Below are 24346 nucleotides of genomic sequence, written 5' to 3' on the forward strand. Positions count from 1 at the left end.
AATTGCCCCCATAAGAACGTACTGTTGAAACATTTGACTTGCCCAGAACTAATTGTCTGTCAAAAAGATATTTTGCAGCCAAGCAAATCGCTTAATTGGACATCTAATTTAACTGAAAACTTTTTTTCCCTGCTTATTTCATGCTTTCTTCCCTTGTTTTTGCCAAATTGTGAATGCTAGGCACCACTTTCAAAAATAATTTATCTTGGTTTTTTTTCTCCCTATTATAAAAGTAATATATGCTCATTATAGAAAACTGAAAAAAAAAATAAATTCAAAAAGAAAAAAAAAAATCCAATTACCCTTAGACTCACTGCCCAGAGAAAGACTACTAAGACTTTAGCAAATTTCCTTCCCAGTTGTTTTCTATCATGGATTGTTCTACATAGTTAACAAAAACATATATTCAATTGTGCAGCCTGAACTTTCCACTTTATATCTTAAGTTGAACATTTCCATTTGCCATTCCAAGAGCTTCAGAACATTTTTAGAAACAGCAGAATATTTCTATCAACAGTCTGCTTAACCTCCCACCTAATGTTGGACCTTTGAGTTGTTTATGAATAAATTTTTGCTTATGTTTCAGACATATTTTCCCTTAGAAAATATTCTTTTTATTGGAGAAAAGTCTCCATGCGTCTCTCACATTTCTGCACATGTTGTACCAGGTTTTGTTCTGACTCTCTTACAAGGATGTTTGTATAGCTAACAGCATTGGAAGAGAGAGATAATAGGGCAGAAAGCAGATGTGTTGACTGACCAGGATTATAAAGATAATGCCTCCCTCCAGAGCAAAGGTTGGGCGGTCCCTTTATGAAGAGACTACGATTGCTCACCTGTGAGGCAAACCCACTACATCCACAGCACCCACCTGGGTCCACTTCCATGTCACCCTTCAAGGACTGTGGGCCAGGGGAACAGACACGGACATGAACACATCCCTCCTGCTATGCCATGAATAATGACTTCTGCAGCATCCATGAAACAAGGATAACTTGTTAATGTGCATGTAGGGTAATAGCTCAGACCCTTCATAGTTCCTGACACTCTAGAAGCGAATTTTGATGGGTCAAGGGGCATGAACAATTGCAAAGACTCTAAATACCCATTTCTAATGAGCTACCTAAACTTAAATGTGAATCATAGTCTGATATTTGTCTTGTCTTCAGGAAGGCGAAGATCTGCCTTACTCCAGTTTCAGGTGGGTTTCAGCTGCAGCCCACGCCAGCCTAAGCCATCATTGCTACCACATATGCCACAAGAGGTTGTTGTTCTCACTACTCAGATCCTTCACTTGAGCTGACTTTCTCGTCTGTATTACTTTTTTATATAGTAGAAAGTGGTCAGACAAAAAGGGGGAAAGAGGGAATTTGTTTAATTTCTACCAAGTGCCAGACACAGTAGAGAGAATCTCTTGTGTGAGATGACATGGGAGGCACCCATTATTTTTATCTGCCAAGCAGTCCCTGCTCTAAGAAGCTTTAATGGGACTTGTATGTTAGCCCCTGACCTGGCCATGTGGGTGGGTGACCATGTGGTACTGAGCCAATCAGCGTCTTTCCCCGGGATTTTTCACACTGCAACCATGTAAGACATTCTCTTCCATCCTGAAACAGGGAAGGCTGTTGGAGCAATGGTTCTAGCCAAGTACGGAAAGGCACTTTGAATAAACAAAACCACCACAGGGAAAACAGATCTGAGAGGCATGGGGATGGTTTATTGCATGGTTTCAGTGCCCCTCCTGTTCAACTGCATCCCTATCTTTCCCAGATTTGGTTATTGAAGTCAATAAATTCCCCCTTTTACCTCCTAAATTACTGCCAGTGAGTTTCTATCCTTTGCAACAAAAATAATCCCACTAATAGTAGCTAGCATTAAGTGAGTGTTTAATGTGCTACACCCATTCATCCACTCTTTCTACACTGTGGGTACCTACTTTACACCCAATTTACAAAGGGGGAAACTGAGATTAGAGAAGTAAAGTGACTGCCCAGGGGTCAGTCATATTAGCCTAGCTAATATGGGGCAGAGTATGAATTTAAACTCGGAGCCTACACTCCACCACAACCTTAGAACATAGGTATGTCATCTCTTTCATGAGCTGGGGAAGATGCAGAATTGGGGATTGAAGGAGGAGGAGCTGAGGTAAGCACTAATCAGGTCACCCTTCACAGGATGAAAGTCGTGGGGAACAGCAGCCCTGTCTGGGAGCAGCAGCCCTGTCTGAGTGCAGCCAGTTCTCAGCATGCTCAGTGGCAGAGTGGTGCCCTCTCCAGGATCCATGGTGTTAGGGGCTGAACTGTATCCCTCCAAAACTTCATATGTTGAAGCCTGAATCCTTACTACCTCAGAATGTGACTGTATTTGGAGATGTGGCCTTTAAGAGGTGATCAAGTTAAAGTGAGGCCCTTAGGGTAGAGCTCTAATCCAATCTACCTGGTGTCCTTCTAGGAAGATGAGGTTTGGACACACAGAGAGACACCAGGGGATCCTACACCCAAAGGAAAGGCCATGTGAGGACACAGCAAGGAGGCTTCACCTAAAAGCCTAGGAGCGAGGCCTCAGAAGAAACCAAACCTCCTGACCCCTTGATCTTTGTCTTAGACTTTGAGCCTCTAGAACTGTGAGAAAATAAGTCCTAGAAAACTAAGGTACTCAGTAACTCATCACCACTCTAGCAATTCCTGCTACACAGTAGATGCGTGTGCATGCACACACAGACACACAAACACACACACAAAGATTTTTAAAATACAGAATCAGCGGACGCTGTTTCCATCCTGATAGATGTTCATGAATAATTGATGGTCACTCTAGGAACCTGGTTTGTTTTTGCTTTCTATCCCATCAGCCCCTGCACACCTGCTGAGGAAACACTTAGCAGGAATACCTTGCCACTTTAATAGTCCACCTCTGAAATCAGAAGAAGCTTCCCAATCAAATATAGGCAGGGTATTTGTCACCTAGCACCCTAACTGCATTTTGATATGGAGAAGAGACTCTACATCACATTTTAACTAGTCTTGGCAAAGGGAAGGACACCAGCCTAGAAATGGAAAGATGCCAGATAATGAACAGAGTTGTGTTAAGATACGGAGATTTGCCAATGATTGGCCCCTGGGAGCTGGCTGCCTTCTGATAGCAGAGCTGCTCTGTGTGTGTGTGTGTGTGTGTGTGTGTGAGAGAGAGAGAGAGAGAGAGAGAGAGAGAGAGAGAGAGAGGCATGAGCTGACAAACCCCGGGGTCAGGCAAGATGATGGAGGGAAAGGTTAGGATAGAATATTACACAACAACCTTGGGAAATGGTTTCATACTGAGAGGGAGCAACATAAAGCTTCAAGCTCACCTCAAAGGAAAAGTAAACCAGGCTCCCATGTCCTCACTTTGGATCTCATGCACATGGGCATCCCCATGCCCTCCTCCTCAATATTTAGATGAGATACTACTGCCCACTTCTCCAGAGGGAGAGGTGAAGTTGCCAGGCAGCTGGTGAAGCTGAGGCTTCAGGCCCTTTCCTTCCCCGGGGCCCTGTACACACCGGGCTTGTGGAGGGCTCTAGATAGAGGGGAAGCCAGGTGCCAGGAATAAAGCCCCTCCAGGTCCATACTTCTGATTAATTACCTACAGAGAGCTCATAAGAATGGAATTTAAATATCCAAAGGTTCCAATCCTGTGTTTTGATTAATCTTTGCATTATAAATAAATATTCCCTTTTGTGTCTAATTTTATATTCATAATTTTATATTCTTTTTCCTACGGAGAGATCCCCAAATTGGGTAAGCTTCGGGCCCCACAAAACCTGGATCAAGTTCTGCCAAAGTGATAAATTCTTCATGACATCTACAGAGAAATTCTGGTTATTTCTCAGCATCTCAGATTTTCTGGTACCAAGACGGGTTTGATTCTGAATATTCCACTGCCTAATTTTAAAGACCCCAGAGGAAGCTATAGAGGTCTTATCAGGGACATAAAAACTCCAGGCTAAATGAATCTGAATTAGTAGGTTTTGAGGGGTATCCTCAGTTTCCCCATGTAGAAAAATGCAGATCATTAATAGTTACCTACTTCACTGAGAGGATTAAATGAGTTCATATGTGCAGACCACTTAGAATATTATTATCTCCTTACAAAGCGCAATGTAAATATGTGTTATGATTACTCTATGCTAAGCACTGTCCTATATGACAAAGAATACAGCAATGAATACAACAGAGAAGGCACCTGTCCTTATGAAGCTTATAGTCTAGTAAAGGAGAGAGACATCTTTAGCAAGCAACCCCTGATTCAGCCATGCCTGAAGCTAAATCTGCATCCTTGAACTTTCCAATTTCCTGAAGCATTGGGGTCCATTTGAGCTGAATTTCTCTCCCTTGTGAACAAAAATATAAGGTCCCAAAGCTAAGCTTTTCCTATTCTCCTTTAGCATCTTTCCAGCTGAGGGTCTATTAGGCTGCACTTTAACAAACCTCGCTAAGGGTCTCTTTAGTTTGCAACTACAACCATCAGTGTGTTAAATCTGTTAAACCACCTGGTGAGGCCCTTGAATATTCAAACCCATCTTTAAACAGAGTTGGAAACCATAAACAGTAAATTATAATAAGCATGCAATGGAAGCATGATGTGGATCATTACACAGGAGAGCAATAAAATCTGTCTTGGTGCCTCCAAGTTTTATGGAAACCATGACTATGTTTTAAAATCATTTTTTAACATAAAGAATAATTTACTAAGTAAATTAGATTTCTTCATGTTTTATCCAATTAATCCAGCCCTTAACATAAGAAGGATAACTTCTTAATTGCCAGCTAATTACATCAATATAATGCATTTGTCTCACTCCTAAGAGGCCCCCCCCCATCTAGAGGACATCTGCCACCCTGAAAGAATAAAGGAGACACGAGAGGTGGTGGGTGTTAGTGAAACACACAGGGATTTGGAGTCTGACAGGCCTGGTTTTAAATCCTGGCTCCATCACTTATTAGTTGTACGCCTTAGTTTGGAGTTTCCCAGAAGTCAAGTTGCAAGTGGTTTAAGTGGGATGTAAGTGAAACGGAAGAGGAGATGTGAGGTAGGGGGAGAGAAGGCAGCCAAGAGAAGTTGAATTATCAAGCAAGTGACCACTTTGGACAACTGGAGCTTAATCCTGGTGGGAACTCAGGGAGACAGCATGAAACACATCCAGTTGTGTGCCATGAGTGTTTTAATGACTAACTCTCTGGAGAAAAGTGAAAAGCTTTGATGTGCAGCATTTTGCCCATTGCCATGGTGTAAATCTTCCTACCGTGGCTGATTTCAAACCATGTGCATGATGTCAAGAACACGAAGCTGGGGAAAGATGCACACAGCTAGCTCTTGCACATGTGAGCACATCTTGCAGTAATCTCACCCAGGGGAGGGGAGGTTGGTGACAGGCCTGGGGTCATTCTCCACGGACTCCCATCAGTCTCTGATAGAGTGATAGAGGAAGGCATCTGTGATAGAGGAAGGCTGTGATTCCGCCAGCTTTTCCACATTGTCACTCAGGTGGGTAAAGAAGGTTATAACCAGAGAAAATCCTCAGACAGGGAAATACAAATGCATTTGTTTGGCCAGTGCACACCTAAGAGGTAAGGGTTAGGAGATATGGGTGGAGCAGCAAGAATATAAATAACTGTGTGACTGTGGAGGAGCTGTTCCATCTCTCTGTGCCCCCAAGACTTGGTCTGAAAAATGAGGAATGATGCTCTCTTTTCAACAGCACATATACTAAAACTGGAATGATACAGAGAAGATTAGCATGGCCTCTGCACAAGGATGACACGCAAATTCATGAAGCGTTCCATATTTTTACAACATGGATGAACCTTCAAGACATTATGCTAAGTGACACAGACCAGTTACAAAAACATAAATTCTGTATGATTCCACTTATACAAAGTACCAGAGTAGTCATTCATAGAGACAGGCAGTAAAACTGTGGTTGTCAGAAGCTGGGGCCAGGGAGAAGGTGCTGAGGGGTTTTTCTTTAATAGTTATAGAAAGTTCAGTTTGCAAAGATCAAAAAGTTCTAGAGATTGGTTGCCCAACAATGTGGACAGACTTAACCCTACTGAACTATACACTTTAAAATGGTTAAGTGATTGATTTTATTATGTTTTTTTCATCACAAAAATAAATAAATTAAAGAGGTATCACTAAATCTTTCAACAAATATACGTGGAGCACTTACTACACTATGTAGTGGGCACTGCTAAGGCCAGTGGGGATATGACCTTGAGCAGCACTACAAAGTCATTATCCTGGAGCCTACAATTCAGCTGGGGAAACACTCTCTAGCCCCACAAGCCATGAAGTAACAAAAATCATTTCAGAGTTAGAGTTATGTGATGGAGACTAACATGGAGGAAGGGTGTGCATGGGAAAATCTGAACAGGTAACATCTAGGGTGAGACCCAACAGATGAGAATAAATGTGTCATGCAAAGATCTATGGAACAGCATTCCAAGCAGAGGGAACAGCAAATGCACAAGTTTTGAAGTGGGAAAGAATTCAGCTTATTCACACAAGAGAATGGAAACCAGTGTGACCTGGCTGGATCAGAACAAATCAGTCAGTAGGTGACAAGGGAAGAGAGAAGAGCTGTAGCCAGGAACCAGTGTACACAGTGCCTGGTCAGCCTTCAACAGGGATTTTTATAATAACACAATCTTAAAGATTTGTTATGAGAGTGAAAGGAGCTCCCATGTGTTTAACACATATGACCCATTTTATTAACAATCACAAGTCTTTTCCAATAAATTTCATGCCTTCTCACCATGCTCATAGGAACAAGAAATCCAGGAGCTCCCTCTGGATTTCCCTTCCCATGGTCCCAAATCCAAAGATTTAGTTAATCCAAGGGTCACCCCCAAACTCCAGGCAAAGAGAAACCCTAAGAGAGAAGTTTGATCTATTCCCTAGCAGGCTCATTTTCATCTCCCCTCACCCCCAAGGCTGCCACAAGGTGTCGCTGTTGCAAGTCAGTTTAGTACAGTTGGGGTGTCTGCTGTAACATGGATGCCCACGTAGTCCAGGCCCTGTACAGGACACAGTGATCCACCTCCGCTCTTCAGCTTCCAGGTTCCAGCTCTTTGAACTTATATGCAAACTCTCAAACCTTTCATCACATGTTCTCTTCTAGGACTTTTAGGGTCCCATACTGCAGATCTGAGTTGAAACCATCCCAATCTATTCTTAGTCTAGTGTTAAACTGGGTCAATGGTTGGGACACTGCTCTCCTTTGAGATAATTTTATTGCCAGAGTTTGATTTTTCTTCTCTGCCATTAGGCATTAGCTGCCAGTAGGCATTCCTATCCATCCAAAGAGATCTCTAAGTCTCATTAAAAAAAGGGACTGGGAGAGGAATGAATATCACTGATATAATGACTGGATTTATTAAGCTCTTCCTCCATGCCTGGCCTTCTGTTGATACATACACACATATATGTTGATATCAACATATATAAATGTATATTAATAAAAAATAAATGTATATAAGTAAATAATTATATATGTATGTATGTTTTTTTCATCATGACCATATCATCCCATTTTATACACGAGAACACTGAGACAGAGATTTGTTGCCCAAGATCACATGCAAATAAGTAACAGAAGCAGGACTTGAAATGAAGTAGTCTGACAAGAGAGCCCAAGCTTCTAAGCACTATGCTATACAGCCTCTCTGACCCATTTCCTACTAGAAAATTATCTGAGTTCTCTATGCAAACTGATGCACCTTCTCCCCAGAAATCCCTCTGGACACCAGAGGTCTTGGAGTGACAGGCTAACTTGCATTAGAAAAGCTTTTGTTGCACCCTATTCCCACAACAACTTGGAAAACAAGGAAGGTCAACCCTAGTGACCAACAAGGAAAGAAAGGCAATCTCCAGCATGTTTTCACCAAACACCAACTCATGAAAATCAGTTACTTGCAGTGTTTCTATTTTTTAAAGTCTTGGTTGAGGTTGTCTATGATGACACTGAATCTTTGCACAATTTAGAGAAGACAGCCAATTTTAAATAATAAATTGGAAATTCATTGCAATATTCTTGTGAATTTGAAGTTACAAAGACTGGCTCGATCTGCTGCAAGAACTATGGTAGAATACCTTTGTAATTCCCTTTATTTTTTACTTGTAATTCCTAGTTTGGGAGAATGTCTGGGTTTACACAGTTTTCTGCTTGGAGAGATTCAATTATTGGACCCTCCTCTGCCCCAACCAGCCAGCTGTGAAGTGGTTTCCTGTACACAGAACCTTTGCCACACTGAGCTGTGGGTTGACAACACCAATGCCACAGGAGGGGCAGACACATAAGATAACAAAGGCCAACTCCCCTGTCCATTGAGCCTCCACTTCTCATCTTGTGACACTCTATTCATCATGTTTTTGTTTTCTATATTTTATGACGTTTTGACATTTTGGGGCCTTCTGGACCCAGGGAGGGACTGCCCCTCCCAGGGCTAGCCAATTCCTAGACAGAGCAAACAACTTGCCTTTGAACATGTCTTTGACATGCAAATCGGCCAATTTCCAATCCATGCCCCCACCCACCTTCTTTTTGTCAAACTCCTACAGTCTGGGATATTATCCCTCTGCACTAAATCACATAGGGGCCAGGTATCAGACAACTAGCAACCATCCCTATAGCCCAAAGCCTGCCAAAATCACTCAAATTATCCAACCCTAAATTTGTTCAGTATACATACCTGCCTCGCCCACGGAAACCACAATAAATGCTGAGGCCCAGGCTTTCCCCTTGCTCCTTCTGCCTCCTGACTGACCCTGGTACTTCCCCATGTGGCCCTTCCCAAGTCCTCCTGGGAACGGTAAGTAACAAAATATATTTTCTTTTTTTTTTAAGTATTTTTATTTTATTTATTTATTTTTTCTTTTTAGGGACGCACCCGAGGCATAGGGAGGTTCCCAGGCTAGGGGTCAAATCAGAGCTGCAACTGCCAGCCTACATCACAGCTCATGGCAACGCCAAATCCTTAACCCAATGAGCGAGGCCAGGGATTGAACCCATGTCCTCATGGATACTAGTCAGATTGTTTCTGCTGCACCACAATGGGAACTCCCAAAATATCCTCTCAATGGCAATTATCTCCTGATTTGTTAGCCTCACCAAACAGGAATAAAAAAACAAAATCCTGGGTACATTCTAACAAAGTACTGAGTATCACAATGTCAGCCTGTGGTGTTACGTACTTCTGAGAAGCTAAGAGTGCCTAAATAAAGATCCTAAAAAAAATGGATGTAAGTTGGTCCTGTGGGAAAAGTGCTCTGTAAGGCACCAGGAGATCACAATCCTTATCCAACTCTGCTATTCATGAGCAGGTCACCTTGGGCATGTCTTTTAATCTTTCCAGTCCTTAGTTCCTTCATCTCCAGTGGAGGTTACAAATGTCTGCCTTATCTGCTCCACAAAGGACCAAATCATATCAAGATGTGAATATTCTTTGTAAGTTTTGAAACACCACCAGGAGTAAAAATTCTCCAGGCATGGGCTGCTGGAAGGCAGGAGAGCATGGTGTTTAAAAGCTGAATCTCTTAAGTCAGACTACTTGTCTTATAAAGTAACTCCAAGCAACCTGTCTCTCTAAGCCTAAGTTTCCCCATTTGTAAAATGGGTATAATAGTATCTTCCTCACAGACTTAGTCTGTGGAGAGCATAAGGTAAGGTACATTTGCACAGAAAAGGAGAAAGCAGGGTTTAGAACTCACTGGGGTGAAAAAAAAATTTTTTTTTCTCCCCACAGGAGGAGTAAACTAGCTAAAGATCTGCAGAAGGAATCTGTCCCCAGTGCTCCCTTTTAGAATGAGGACTCCAGTGATTGGTACAGTGCCCCCAAGCCATTTGGTCCTGGGGCCCAGCCTCCATAGTATCCAACGTATGGTCAGTGCTCAGGAAACAAGAGGTATGGTGGCAGTGAGAATGAACAAGATGCTCAAGGTCTCCCCTCCAGGCCCCCTTTCCAATAATCAGAATCGTGATTTGATCCCTCTGTCTACCATGTTGGTATTAAGATCTATTTCCAATGTCTATGACCTTAGGGAACGCCATCACGTGTCTGTTAAGTTCTTCAAACTCAACTTGCCCAAAAATGAATTTGTCCTGCCCTCTCAAATAATTTCACCCTCGTTTCTGGGCTCCCTTTCTCAGTGAACAGCATCATCATTCAGCAGTTCCCCCAGCCAAGAGCCTGAACATCAACTTTGAGTCTTTCTCTCTCACACCTCACATTCAACCAGTTGTCACATTCTCCTTAATTTATCTTCTGAAACCATGGGCTTAACTTGGGAACCATCACTTCTCCTTTGGACATGGTCAAATATGGCACCTGGAGATCCAGCCAGGGCATATCAATCCCAGACCAACAAGAAGAGGAATAGGCAAAGAAAGGAAAGGCCTTCCATCTGAGAAAATTTCCACATTACCCTTCGCTTTGCATTTCATTGGCCAAAACTAAATCATATGGCCACAGCTAGTTTTGGGAGGGATTGGAAAATATGGGAGGTTTTTTTTTTTTAGCCGAGTTTATGTCACCCTAATTAAAATCAGAGTTTCCACTTCTTTCCTTCCTCAAAAATTCAATTTTAAAGTCATTACATGGAACCAAACAAAGTAAGCATTCATGGCATGGGACTGAGTCCCAGCCTGGAGTTTTGAAACCTGAGGGTGTATAACCTGAATCTAATCATGAGAAGCATCAGACAACACAAACAGGAGAAACTTTATACAAAATGGCCTATACTCTTCAAAAGTATCAAGGTCAAGAAAGTAACAAGGACACTACGGATCCCTTCCAGGATAAGACATGACAACTAAATGTGATACAGGATCTTGAACTAGATCCTTTTCAAAATACATTATTGGGATAGCAAGTGAAACTTTAATGGGGTCTATAGCTTAGATGGTAGTAACATATCAATGTTAATTTACTGATTTTGATGGTTGTATTATGATTATGTAGGAGAAGGTCCTTTACTGTAAGAAATGCCCACTAAAAAAATGTCCACTAAAGTACTGGGACACAAGAGGCAATATGTCAGAAATTTATTCACATATGATTTGGGAAATGGGAAGGGGGCTATTTGTTCTGAAGTTGCAACTTTTCTCTAATTTTGAGATTTCTTTTCAAAAGAAGAAAAAAAAACTTAGGGCTTTATTTCAGAGAATAAAAGGGAGTACGGAAGTGTGAATATTTAAACTGCAGGCTCCACCACAGATGGTACTTAAATAATTTATCAGAGGAGGTCATTCCAAGGAAATAATATTTAAAGCCAGAAACAAAGATGAAAAATAGCCATCTACATGAAGAGCAGAGAAAACAGAAAGATAAATAGTATATAACACTTGTATGTGGAATCTAAAATACAGCACAAATGAACCTATCTACAGAACAGAAACAGATTCACAGACAAGGAGAACAGACTTGTGGTTGCCACGGCAGTGGGGGAGAGAGTGGGATGGGCTGGAGGTAGGGTTAGTAGATGCAAACTACTACATTTAGAATGGATGGGCAACGAGATCCTGCTGTATAGCACATGGAACTCTGTCCAATCTCTTGGGATAGAACATGATGGGGGATGACATGAGAAAAAGAATGTATGTGTGTGTGTGTGTGTGTCTGTGTGTGTGTGTGTGTGTGTACACATACATATATATATGACTGGGTCACTTTGCACTACAGCAGGAATTGACAAAACACTGTAAATCAGCTATACCTTAATTCAAAAAAATTTTAAATGACATAGCTTCTTTGTAATGTATTTCATAGGTGAGTAAGGAGGGAGGGTGAATGACAAGGTCTTTTTAAGAATTCTGTAGACTCTAAACACACTTACTTTTTAGAGGCCTCATTAGACAGCACTTCAAATATATTTCAAATTTGCCTACATCTTACATTAAATGTATTTTCTGCTATAAAACATTTTTGATCAAATTTCTAAATTTTGCCTCTGAAATTATTTGGCAATAAGTGACATTTAATTTTTGATTGGATGTGATTTCTTGGCAATTTGCATACTCAGAGGCTCTTGAAAGTAGGAAATTCTAATCTACCAGCGTTTTCAGATGTAATGAAATCTCTATGAACACTAAATTTAACAATTAGCAATATTGACAAAGTAACAACATTTGTGGGAAGGTTTTTTTTTAATATTCATTAATTTCAACTGGGCTGTTTTCTTTTTGCATTTTGGAGCCAATAATTTTTTTCTCAGATCTCAAACATTTTTGTAGACCTTTAAAAAACCTGTAGATCCCAGAAAGACTCTGTGCCTAATGGATTAAAAACACATTTTTCCTGGAATCAAATCGGATTAGGATTGGCCATGAAATGGGCACCTTCCACCTCCAGACCCCTTGCTTAGAAAAACAAGAGCTGCTAAGTGCAACAGAACCCAACCAATTGAGAAGGCTCTCTTCCCCAGACAGAGGGAGAAGGGTTTGGCTTTGCTGATGTGCAGAGCCCTTTATCTCATTCACACCGTACCCGCACCATTTGTAAGGCAAATAAAAATGTCATCTTCCAATCTTGGCTCGTTTCATCTTGTATGAAAAGTCTCCCTTCCCAGCACCTTGCTATCATTTCCCGGTGGTGATTAAAAAAACAATAGGTAATAAAAGTTGGCCTACCAGTTGGTCCTCCAAGGTCCACAATGTGATTGAAGGAGCAATAATGTACCCCAAAGCCCCAAGGAAAGTTTCCTCCATAATGTTACAGAATTAGAGTTAATGGTGGCAGAGCTGGTTTTATAGATAAACTCCCCATAAACTCCTCACTTTCAATTAGCTACATACATATTGAAGGGAGTCAATATATTCTTGCAGCAATCATCTGTATGGACACAAAGTGTCACAAAAAAAAAAAAAAAAAACACCTAGCTCTCTACTCCTTCTAGGGATTTAACAGCATAGGAATAATCACCAACCATAGATCCTAGAAAATAAATGAATGTCAGTCTCTACGGTTGCCCTGTATTGAGCTCTTTCTCTGTGCCAAGCGTGTTACAAGATGGGGTAAGTTTCAAATGAGGTCCTGTTCATGCTCCTTACAATCTCCATCACCTGGTTTGGCACCTGACACATGTTGGCCCCTCAATAAATATTTGTTGAGTGAATAAATGAAAGACTCAATGACTCCAAGACCCTATCTTCCAGATGATCAGCAAAACAACCCTGCTTCTGAGGTCCTTACACATACCTCCCACGCACAATCCCTTGATGAGTGTCTGGGGGATGTGTTACGTCAAGTGCTCCATGAGTCCATGCCTCTGTTTGTAGCATTGCCTGTCTCCTCTCCTCACCATCTGCATTCCCTCCCAAGCTCCCCTGTTCACACCTTAATCAGATACTCTCATTCTGGCACTCCCAGCCTCCCAGAACAAGGCTACTACTGTCACATCAAGCCTCTCAGGAGGAGATAGATACTGATTTCCTGGACATTTCCTACTCATGATATATTTGCTAACTGAAAAAAAAAATCAGAGTATTGTGCTCTATAGATAAAACACACAGAGAAACAAATTTTTAAAAAAGAATCAGAAACCTATGCACCGAAAAGTTAATATGATTATCTCTGGGTGGTAGAATGTTGGTTAATTTTTATTTCCTTTTTCTATTCATTTTTTTTCTGTATTTTCCAAATCTGTTTATTGAGGAAAAGTCTGCAGTGTTGGTGGGGGATAATAAATGTTTGACTTATTTAAGGGGTGATTTTGATAGAAAGTCAGGAACTTTGGAGGCAATGACTATTCTTAAAACCTGTAAGACCCTGGGTTGGGGCAGGTCACCCATTTGTCAACATCCTATTTACAAAGGATGGAAACTTCCTCAGCAGCAGCCCTCCTCTCAAATAAAATTTAGTCCCTGAGTTAGAAGTCAGTTTAACCATAGGCACTAGACATGCTCACTTCCTTCTCAAATCCTCCCAAACAGTCCATTCTCCAGAGGTCAGAAGCAACCCAGTTCCATCCTGCTATTTCCTGTCTTGCAAGGACTCATCTCTTGGCCCTTTCTCTTTGAAGATTAGGACTTTATAGTTCCAAGCAAATATCTTGACTATGCATATTTCTTAAAACATCATTTATTCATCTGTGCGTTCAACAAATCATTTGGTGAATGTCCATCGTGGCCAGCTGCTGTGTTAGGTGCTGGGGATGCTGCAGTGAGCAACCCACAGACTTGGTCCCTGACCTCATGGAATTCATTATCCAGTGGAATAATCAGATATTAATCAAGTAAACACAGAAATGGATGTAAAATAGATCAGAACTCAGAGTTAAGTGTTCTGTAGGAAAGGGATATGGTTTGATACACAGGGAACAGCTTCTAGGGGAAATGTCTGGGCTCTGAGGAGTGAATAGGAGTTTATGGTAGGTAATGTGGATGGAGGTGGTTCTGCAGAAGGGCAGCTTGTACAAAGGTGCCCTGTGGTATGTACCCCTCCCAGGGAGTGCAGAGAAGCAGAATGTGAGGTTAAAGAGATGAACAGAGTCTGGGCCATGTGAGACATTGTAAACTACATTGAGGATTTCAGCCTTTATCCTAAAATTAACACAAAGCCACTGGAGGGTAATAAGCCCTTGATTAACCAAACAACTTCAATCAGCTAGATCCTTCTCTGCTCTTGCGTTTTAGGGTAAGGGAGCTTAGAACTCAAAAGATGGGATTTCAGTTTAAAAGGTTTCCAGTGTTTGTCTCAGGCCGATCCATCTTCGAATTCACCTCAAAAGCTAGATTAAGTCCTCCTATAAATTTTTCATTATGTGTCGGGCATTGTGATGATAAACACTTTGTAAACAGTATCACATTTAATCCTCACAACAAGATTTAGGTCCTATCACTATCCCCATTTAGAGATGAGGAAACTGAGGTTCAGAGAAGTTGGTTACTTGCCCCAAAAGGCATAGCTAGTAAGTGGCAGAGCCAAGACTCAAACCCACATGATTCTCTCTCCAAGGTATTCTTCTTCCCCTACACCATGCTGTTGCATCTGGGGTCCTGGGAACTAGGAAATGATTTTCAGAATTATCGGTCAGGTGCTGAAGCTCTTTAACCAGCATAGAAAGTCTGGAAATATGAGGTGTTTGCAGGAAGTCACAGACGAAAAGGACATTTTAGAGAAAAGAAGAGCATGGAGGAATGAGCTTACACAGCACACTCATAAATATGGCAGGGAGCGGGTCACAGAGTGGGAAAGGACCAGGGAGAGGTGGGCCAGATTGCTGCAGTCCTGGGTGTGCATGAAGTAACGCCACAGTGACTCGGGCGTCAGAAGCCGCGAGGCAGCCACAGACACACACCATTATATAAAACCATCATATTTTCAAAGTACGGCCCACTTGCGCATCACAGCATGATGCTTCATCAAACCTCTGCCTGCTCTTTGAGCTTGAAAGGACACAATGTAGTCAATCAATTTCAACGTGGGGTGGAGACGATGCAAAGGGAGAGAGATTTCACCCATTTTTTAATAAATGCGTCCAGGGGAGGGAGTTAACCAGCAGTGTGCAGTCTCCAAGGTCTAAGACTCCACGGCAGCAATGGCAGGGGGGACAATGGGACACACAGGATATTAGCTGGAATAACAAGAAACACCTTCAACAGGCCAGAGGGGTCATTTCTTTCCTTCCTGGTTGATCTGAGCCCTGGAGAAATGCCACAGCAATTTATAGAAAGAACATTTAAAGGTAGACAGCACCTAGATATTATTTCTGCCAGCTCATTTTAGTTCGTTTGGTAAACATTTTGCATTTGCAAGCTGACATAGTTTAATAATACCTGTCAATGTCAATAATAAACACCATCCTGATGGCGCAAATACCCTCCTGTGCTTGGGTGAGGGGGTGGGCAGTGGAGTGGGGGCTGACTTTCACCTCCTAGCCTTTCAATTGTTATTAATAATGATGATGACAATTCTCACTTGTAGAGCTTTGTGATTTCAGAGAGGTTTAGGCTTTCTGAGAGCTCTCACCTCCTTTTATTTCATTTCTTCCCTCCACAATGTGCAGTATCTTTTTTGTCCCTTTCCAGGAACCTGAGGTTTAACAGGGTCAGAGAAGGCCGTACAATTCAAGGGTCTTTATACAAATAGGAACTACAAACTAAAATGCCTGCAGAATGCAGGCAGGTCACATAAATGAAGAAAGAGGGAGGGGTGGAAAGCAATAGAAAATGGTGGGGTCTGTGGCAAACTGGAGCGCATGCCCCATTAAGAAAAGTGGGGGAAGCTGCTGCTCATCTGGTACCTACCAAGGGTTTCCATATGGAAACATGGGCCCAATGCTGCCAGACCTTCTAATACACTAAAGAGAAGCTAAAAGGCCAGATGTTATGTAAATCTCCCAACTATTAGATGATTACAAGTGAATATTTTAAACACCATACCAATCAAACAAAATACATTTGAGGCCTGGAAATAGTCCCTAGAGGGATATGTTAAGTTGGAACTTTATGGAGTTGACAAAAGGGTTAATTATGATCAACCAAGCCACATTCAAAAGAACTCTTTACATTATTATATATAATTGGTTTCCATTGACAGGAACTCAACTCAAATGGGCTTAAACGAAAGGAGGAAAAACTTATTTAAATGATTGTTAAAAGAAAGGCTAAACAACCAAACTGCTACTCAGAAGAACGCAGGCTTCAGGAACAGCTGGAACCAGAACCCTGGACTTTACCAGGGCTTGTATGTCCCTGTCTTTCATCTTTGTTTCCCTCTGCACATCAGATTCATCTCTCTCACTGCAGACTAGCCTTCCCTCCAACCATCAAAGTTTCCAAGTTTCACATCGTGGACCTCTCACCCTCAGAGAAATGATGATTAACAATAGACACCTCTCCCCATGCAATCCCAGGGGAAAATTCTGACCACACCAGGCTAGTGTGGGTGCCTGTAACTGGACCAATCACCAGGAGCCATAAAGGCAAGTATCTTAATGAGCCAACTTTAGTGAGGTGTCCTCCTCTGAGCCAGACAGCTCTGGCTAGGGGATCAACATGGAGGGTGGGGCTGTTATGGGAGGAGGATGAGGTCCTGGGTCCATGTGGGTTCAGTCTTGTCACAGACAGTAACTTTGAAGGGGAGGAGCTATAGTGGCTGCCCTGCGGTGCTGCACAGACCATTCCCAGATGCCAGGGTGTTGGCTCTTGATGGTTCACCACTGAGCCCTCCCCAGAAATCTCCCTTGGCCAATGGGAGCTGCCTCACCCACGTTCACAATCCCCGGGGGATGGTCCCCATCTCCTAATCAGTCAGTGTCAGGCACCAGGAGGAAGGCCTTTCCCAGCTTCAGAGCCTGAGTGGGATTAGCTGAGGCCTCCACTGCCACCTCCTCACAGTCCATCCAACTCCCTTCACTTAACCCTTCTTCATGGGTGTAACTCCCCTGTCCACTTCCCACAAGCAAGTCCCCATCCCAGGGTCTGTTTCCAAGGGACACAACCTAGGAGAGGTGATGCCAGAGGGGACCTGGTCTGGACTCTCACATGTGCTTTGGAGCTGGCTCACCCGCTGGCTGGTGATAGTCAGAGCCCCACAGTGGGAGGAAGGTGGAACAGCCAACTCTCTCGGAAGGCTGTGGTAGCACCATTGCTAACCCTCCCACTAGCGGTGAGCTGGTGGTGAGGAACTCATGCAGGGGTGTGTGTGATCGCTCAGGAGTCTGAGAGGTTCAGGAGAAATCAGATCAGGTCCAGTCATGACACACACGGAGAAAGAGACATATCTGACTCAACTCAGAATCCCCAGCACGTGAAACAAATGATAATGAAGACACAACCTCTCAAAATCTATGGGATGCTGCGAAAGCAGTGCTCAGAGGGAAATTTATAGCAATCCAGGCCTTTCTCAAAAAAGAAGAAAGATCCCAAATTGACAACTTAACCCTCCACCTAAATGAATTAGAAAAAGAAGAACAAAGAAGTCCTAAAGTCAGCAGAAGGAAGGAAATTGTAAAGATCAAAGAAGAAATCAATAAAATAGAGACTCAAAAAACAATAGAGAAAATTAATAAAACCAAGAGCTGGTTCTTTGAAAAGGTGAACAAAATTGATAAACCCCTGGCCAGACTCACTAAAAAGAGGAGAGAAAGAACCCAAATCACCAAAATTATACATGAAAAAGGAGAAATCACAACGGATACAGCAGAAATACAAAAAACCATAAGAGAATACTATGAACAACTATATGGCAATAAGTTTGACAATCTGGAAGAAATGGACAATTTTCTAGAATCTTACAGCCTGCCAAAACTGAATCAAGCAGAAACAGACCAACTGAACAGACCAATCACTAGAAATGAAATTGAAGAGGTCATAAAATCACTCCCTACAAATAAAAGCCCAGGACCAGATGGCTTCACAGGTGAATTCTATCAAACATATAAAGAGGAATTGGTGCCCATCCTCCTTAAACTCTTTCAAAAGGTTGAAGAAGAAGGAATACTCCCAAAGACATTCTATGAGGCCACCATCACCCTCATTCCAAAACCAGGCAGAGATACCACCAAAAAAGAAAACTATCGCCCAATATCATTGATGAATATAGATGCAAAACTTCTCAACAAAATCTTAGCCAACCGAATCCAACAACATATCAAAAAAATTATACACCATGACCAGGTTGGGTTCATCCCAGGTTCACAAGGATGGTTCAACATACGCAAATCAATCAACATCATACACCACATTAACAAAAAAAAAGTCAAAAATCATATGATCATCTCAATAGATGCAGAAAAAGCATTTGACAAAGTTCAACATCCATTCATGATCAAGACCCTCACCAAAGTGGGTATAGAGGGAACATTCCTGAATATAATCAAAGCCATTTATGATAAACCCACAGCAAATATAATCCTCAATGGGGAAAAACTGAAAGCCTTCTCACTCAAATCTGGAACAAGACAGGGATGCCCACTCTCACCACTGCTCTTCAACATAGTTTTGGAAGTCTTAGCCACAGCAATTAGACAAACAAAAGAAATCAAAGGCATCCATATAGGAAGAGAAGAGATCAAACTGTCACTGTATGCAGATGACATGATTCTATACCTAGAAAACCCTAAGGACTCAACCCCAAAACTCCTTGAACTGATTAATAAATTCAGCAAAGTGGCAGGATATAAGATTAACATTCAGAAGTCAGTTGCATTTCTGTATACCAGCAATGAAGCATTAGAAAAGGAATACAAAAATACGATACCTTTTAAAATTGTACCTCACAAAATCAAATACCTCGGAATACACCTAACCAAAGAGGTAAAGGACCTATATGCCGAGAACTATAAAACCTTAATCAAAGAAATCAAAGAAGATGTAAAAAAATGGAAAGATATTCCATGTTCCTGGATTGGAAAAATCAATATTGTGAAAATGGCCATCCTACCCAAAGCAATCTACAGATTCAATGCAATCCCTATCAAATTACCCATGACATTTTTCACAGAACTAGAACAAACAATCCAAACATTTATATGGAACAACAAAAGACCCAGAATCGCCAAAGCAATCCTGAGAAACAAAAACCAAGCAGGAGGCATAACTCTCCCAGACTTCAAGAAATACTACAAAGCCACAGTCATCAAAACAGTGTGGTACTGGTATCAAAACAGACAGACAGACCAATGGAACAGAATAGAGAATCTGGAAATTAACCCTGACACCTATGGTCAATTAATCTTTGACAAGGGAGGCAAGAACATCAAATGGGAAAAGGAAAGTCTATTCAGCAAGCATTGCTGGGAAACCTGGACAGCTGCATGCAAAGCAATGAAACTAGAACACACCCTCACACCATGCACAAAAATAAACTCCAAATGGCTGAAAGACTTAAATATACGACAGGACACCATCAAACTCCTAGAAGAAAACATAGGCAAAACACTCTCTGACATCAACATCATGAATATTTTCTCAGGTCAGTCTCCCAAAGCAACAGAAATTAGAGCAAAAATAAACCCATGGGACCTCATCAAACTGAAAAGCTTTTGCACAGCAAAGGAAACCAAAAAGAAAACAAAAAGACAACTTACAGAATGGGAGAAAATAGTTTCAAATGATGCAACTGACAAGGGCTTAATCTCTAGAATATACAAGCAACTTATACAACTCAACAGCAAAAAAACCAATCAATCAATGGAAAAATGGGCAAAAGACCTGAATAGACATTTCTCCAAGGAAGATATACAGATGGCCAACAAACACATGAAAAAATGCTCCACATCGCTGATTATAAGAGAAATGCAAATCAAAACTACCATGAGATACCACCTCACACCAGTCAGAATGGCCATCATTAATAAATCCACAAATAACAAGTGCTGGAGGGGCTGTGGAGAAAAGGGAACCCTCCTGCACTGCTGGTGGGAATGTAAACTGGTACAGCCACTATGGAGAACAGTGTGGAGATACCTTAGAAATCTATACATAGAACTTCCATATGACCCTGCAATCCCACTCTTGGGCATCTATCCGGACAAAGCTCTACTTAAAAGAGACACATGCACCCGCATGTTCATTGCAGCACTATTCACAATAGCCAGGACATGGAAACAATCCAAATGTCCATCGACAGAGGATTGGATTCGGAAGATGTGGTATATATACACGATGGAATACTACTCAGCCATAAAAAAGGATGACAATGCCATTTGTAGCAACATGGATGGAACTAGAGAATCTCATACTGAGTGAAATGAGCCAGAAAGACAAAGACAAATACCATATGACATCACTTATAACTGGAATCTAATATCCAGCACAAATGAACATCTCCTCAGAAAAGAAAATCAATCATGGACTTGGAGAAGAGACTTGTGGTTGCCTGATGGGAGGGGGAGGGAGTGGGAGGGATCGGGAGCTTGGGCTTATCAGTCACAACGTAGAATAGATTTACAAGGAGATCCCGCTGAATAGCATTGAGAACTATGTCTAGATACTCATGTTGCAACAGAAGAAATGGTGGGGGAAAAACTGTAATTGTAATGTATACATGTAAGGATAACCAGACCCCCTTGCTGTACAGTGGGAAAATAAAATTTAATAAAAAAAAAATAAAAAAAAATAAAAAAAAAAAAAAAAAAAAAAAAAAAGAATCCCCAGCACGGGGCCACCCAGGGAATGGGCCTATATTATTTACATTGAGACACTCTCCCCTTTTTGCCCCATCTTCTTACTTGCAAAAAGGGAGTCCTTTCCAAACTTGAAATTCCCTAAGTCTAAGGTGGACAGATGGATGGGATGGACAAATGGATTTGATGTACTGACAGTAACAAGCCTGAGGTGAGTGGGCATAGTTCACTTCTGCCCTGGGCAGGTGAGAGGCAGAGGAGGCCCGGGCTCCAGCCATGATCCTGCCAGCCTATTCTGTCTACCAGCCACCCCAAACTCTTCTGTGGACCCCCAGCAGGTGGCACTTGGGCCAGCACATAAAAGAGGATGTGGTTGAATGTCTTTACTAATTATTTTTTAATGTGAATTTCCTTTTTTTATTCTTTCTTTCTTTTTTTTTTTTATTTTATTTTTAGGGCCGCACCTACAACATATGGAGGTTACCAGGCTACGGGTCCAATTGGAGGTGAAGCCACTGGTCTATGCCACAGTCACAGCAACGTGGGATCCGAGCCGTGTCTGTGACCTACACCACAGCTCACAGCAATGCCAGATCCTCAACCCACTGAGCGAGGCCAAGGATCAAACCCTCAATCCTCATGGATACTGGTTGGGTTGGTTAACTGCTGAGCCACGACAGGAACTGCGAATGTCTTTACTAATTACAGGGTGCCTTCTCATCCATCATCACCCAAGACCCTCATGAGCACTCTGTGAGGTATGACGGCCATCTCCCTCGTTTTACAAATGAGATGCCCGAGGCTCTGGCATCGCAGTAGCTTGCCCAGGTCACATGGCTGGAAAAGAGACCAAGCCAGGACTTGAACTCTGGCTCCCAGCTCTCATTTCTCCACTCTTGACCACACCCAAGGGCCACCTGGATGGGGCACAGGTGTGTGGACATGACTGTGTTCTCCAGGTGAGACAAGCCAGGGTAGTAGTAATATCTGAGCATCTCTACCCAGTGGGCTGTGTCCTCACCCAAACCAGCTTCTCATCCCGTGCCCCCCACCACCACCGCAGCAGTACTGTGCACACCATTGGTCTAGACTTTGTTCAACGTCCCTGCATCAGCCAGGTGAGGAGTCTCGGGGCAGGGAGGGGCAGTGAGGAGGTGGAGAGGGGAGAGGAGGAGAGATCAGAGGCTATCTAGACACAGCCTCCTGGTAGAGTCACTGAGAGCCCCAGGAGCTGCTGGCTGTGCCTCCTGAGCACACCCTGCACCTGCTTCGGTCCCTGCCACCTCTCAGCCCTATGGCCATCCAGCCCCCCACCAGCTTTTCCCTCAGACCCTGACAAGGTGGGGACCACTTCCCTTGGCCCTCGTCAAGACATCTAGATGGCACCTTCCAGCAGCCCAGGGAGCCAGAACCCCATCCTCCTGCACCCCAAGGGCTCAGTCTGATCTCAGCCTGCTCCAAAATCCGACCCTCAGCAGAGTCAGAGGAAAACTGGGCTTCTCTACCAGCTGGTCATGTGACATCAGGTCACCCAGAACACGGGAAGGGGTGTGACTGTGCTATGAGGAGCCACAGACAAGCTTTCCGTCTTCCATCCACATCTCTCACTAACAAGCCAGAGAAGGGCCCTTGCAGGTCCATGGGAAGAGGCCAAGGAAAGACATGAATGAGAAAGGGGTCAGTCTCTGGCAGTATCCAAGACTCCAAAGAAGAGGTGCAGGTCACCAGGAGACCCTGAGATCTGGAGACTACAGGGTTGTGGGGAGTGGACAGACCCTCCTGGCTTCTGAGCCCCGCTCGACACCAATTGTCCATGGGATCTAGACAAGCCATGTAACCTCTCTGAGCCCCAGTTTTCCTCAACTGCAGAATGGTGAGCATGAGGGTTTGTGAGGATATGATGCATATTCTGCTTGTGGTGCCAAGCTAGGGACACATTTTGAAAATTCAAGGCTCTTTCCTTGCTGCAAAAACTGACCTCTGGGGGAAAAAAATTGATCTTGTCTAGCCATTACAGAATATTGCTTTTTCTCATAACCTGATGTGATACAGAAGCAGCCAATGAAGAAGCTGGCGGGTACTGAAATGTCAGTTATGAGATAATTACTAATCACTGCAAGTCTAGCCCGTTCGCAGGGAAGCACGTGCATGCACATTCTGGGCCTCCCAGCCAGGATCCCAAAGCCCAGGCCTTCTGCTTTGGCTGATGCTGGGGCTCTGTCTCCAGGGCAAAGGAGTTTGATACAAGAAAGAACTTTCATTATCTTTGCCCTGAAGCACCAGCAACTTCCTATGAAGAGCAGAGTGCGGAACAAAGGGTAGTGAGAAATAAATCACTATGTTTCCTCCTTGGTGGTTAGCTCATTTAGAAATGGATAGACTCAAATAATTGTTTCTTTGTTTGGTCCCTCTCTTTCTGTGATATCAGAGATGAACAGGTGACCAAGCTGGATCATCCATAGACATTTCCCTTTCGTTCATGAGGTTGGGGGGCAGAGGTTGTGCTGGACCAAGGGCAGACACAGGACCACATCTCTGCCAGGCCTCCCACAACAGGGGAAGCTGGGAACTTATGTGAGTCCATTGTGGGAGACTGTCACTCTCCACCTGCCACAACCCTGCAGTTCCCCAAGTCCAGGACTCTGACTCTGGAAATCTGTGAAGCACACTTGTTCGTTTAGTCAGTGTTTATTGAGCACTTACAACATGCCGGGACCAGGCTGGGTGGAAAGGATCATCAGTGGCAAAGATAGCTCGATCCTTGCCCTCCCGGAACTAGTTCCACTACAGGGGATGTCGGCCTTGGCACTATGGACATGTGGGGTCAGATCTTTCTGTGTTGTGTGGGACTGTCCTGTGCACTACAGGGTGACCCACATCCTTGGGCTCTACCCACTAGGTGACAATAACACTCCCAGTGGTGAGAACAAAAAATGTCTCCAAATGTTGCCAAATCCCCCCTGGGGTCAAAATCCCCCCTTTGTCCCCAGAGCTGAGAACCACTGTTGTGATGGGAAAGGTGGCATAGTGGAAAGAGTGCAAGATTTAGAGCTAGACAGGCCCGGGTTCTCCCATTGTATTTGCTTTGTGACCTTAGGAGAATTACTTACTTCTCTAAACCATGGTGTCCTTATTAGCAATCACACTAATCATACTTTTGGGTAGAAATCATATTTTTGCAAGGTTGCTAGGAAAACTAAAAATCAAATATGTAAAGTACTATGGCACACGTTGACAGCTA

General features: G+C 42.8%; 1 protein-coding gene and 1 non-coding gene across 6 annotated transcripts in view; one reads left to right on the forward strand and one right to left on the reverse strand.

Annotated features, from left to right (window-relative positions):
* The window catches only part of LOC110259922 (uncharacterized), a 666350-nt gene that overhangs the window by 629805 nt on the left and 12199 nt on the right, over positions 1–24346 (reverse strand). The gene's annotated exons all lie outside the window — the stretch shown is intronic.
* On the forward strand, positions 5720–5828 carry LOC146404520 (U6 spliceosomal RNA). The gene has a single exon (XR_014842644.1). It is a non-coding gene; the product is annotated as a U6 spliceosomal RNA (small nuclear RNA).

This window comes from Sus scrofa, chromosome 3 (assembly GCF_054392235.1).
Source record: "Sus scrofa isolate SSC_HxYL_T2T_F1_AM1 chromosome 3, Sscrofa_HxYL_maternal_Yorkshire_Landrace_v2.0, whole genome shotgun sequence".
Lineage (NCBI taxonomy): Eukaryota > Metazoa > Chordata > Mammalia > Artiodactyla > Suidae > Sus > Sus scrofa.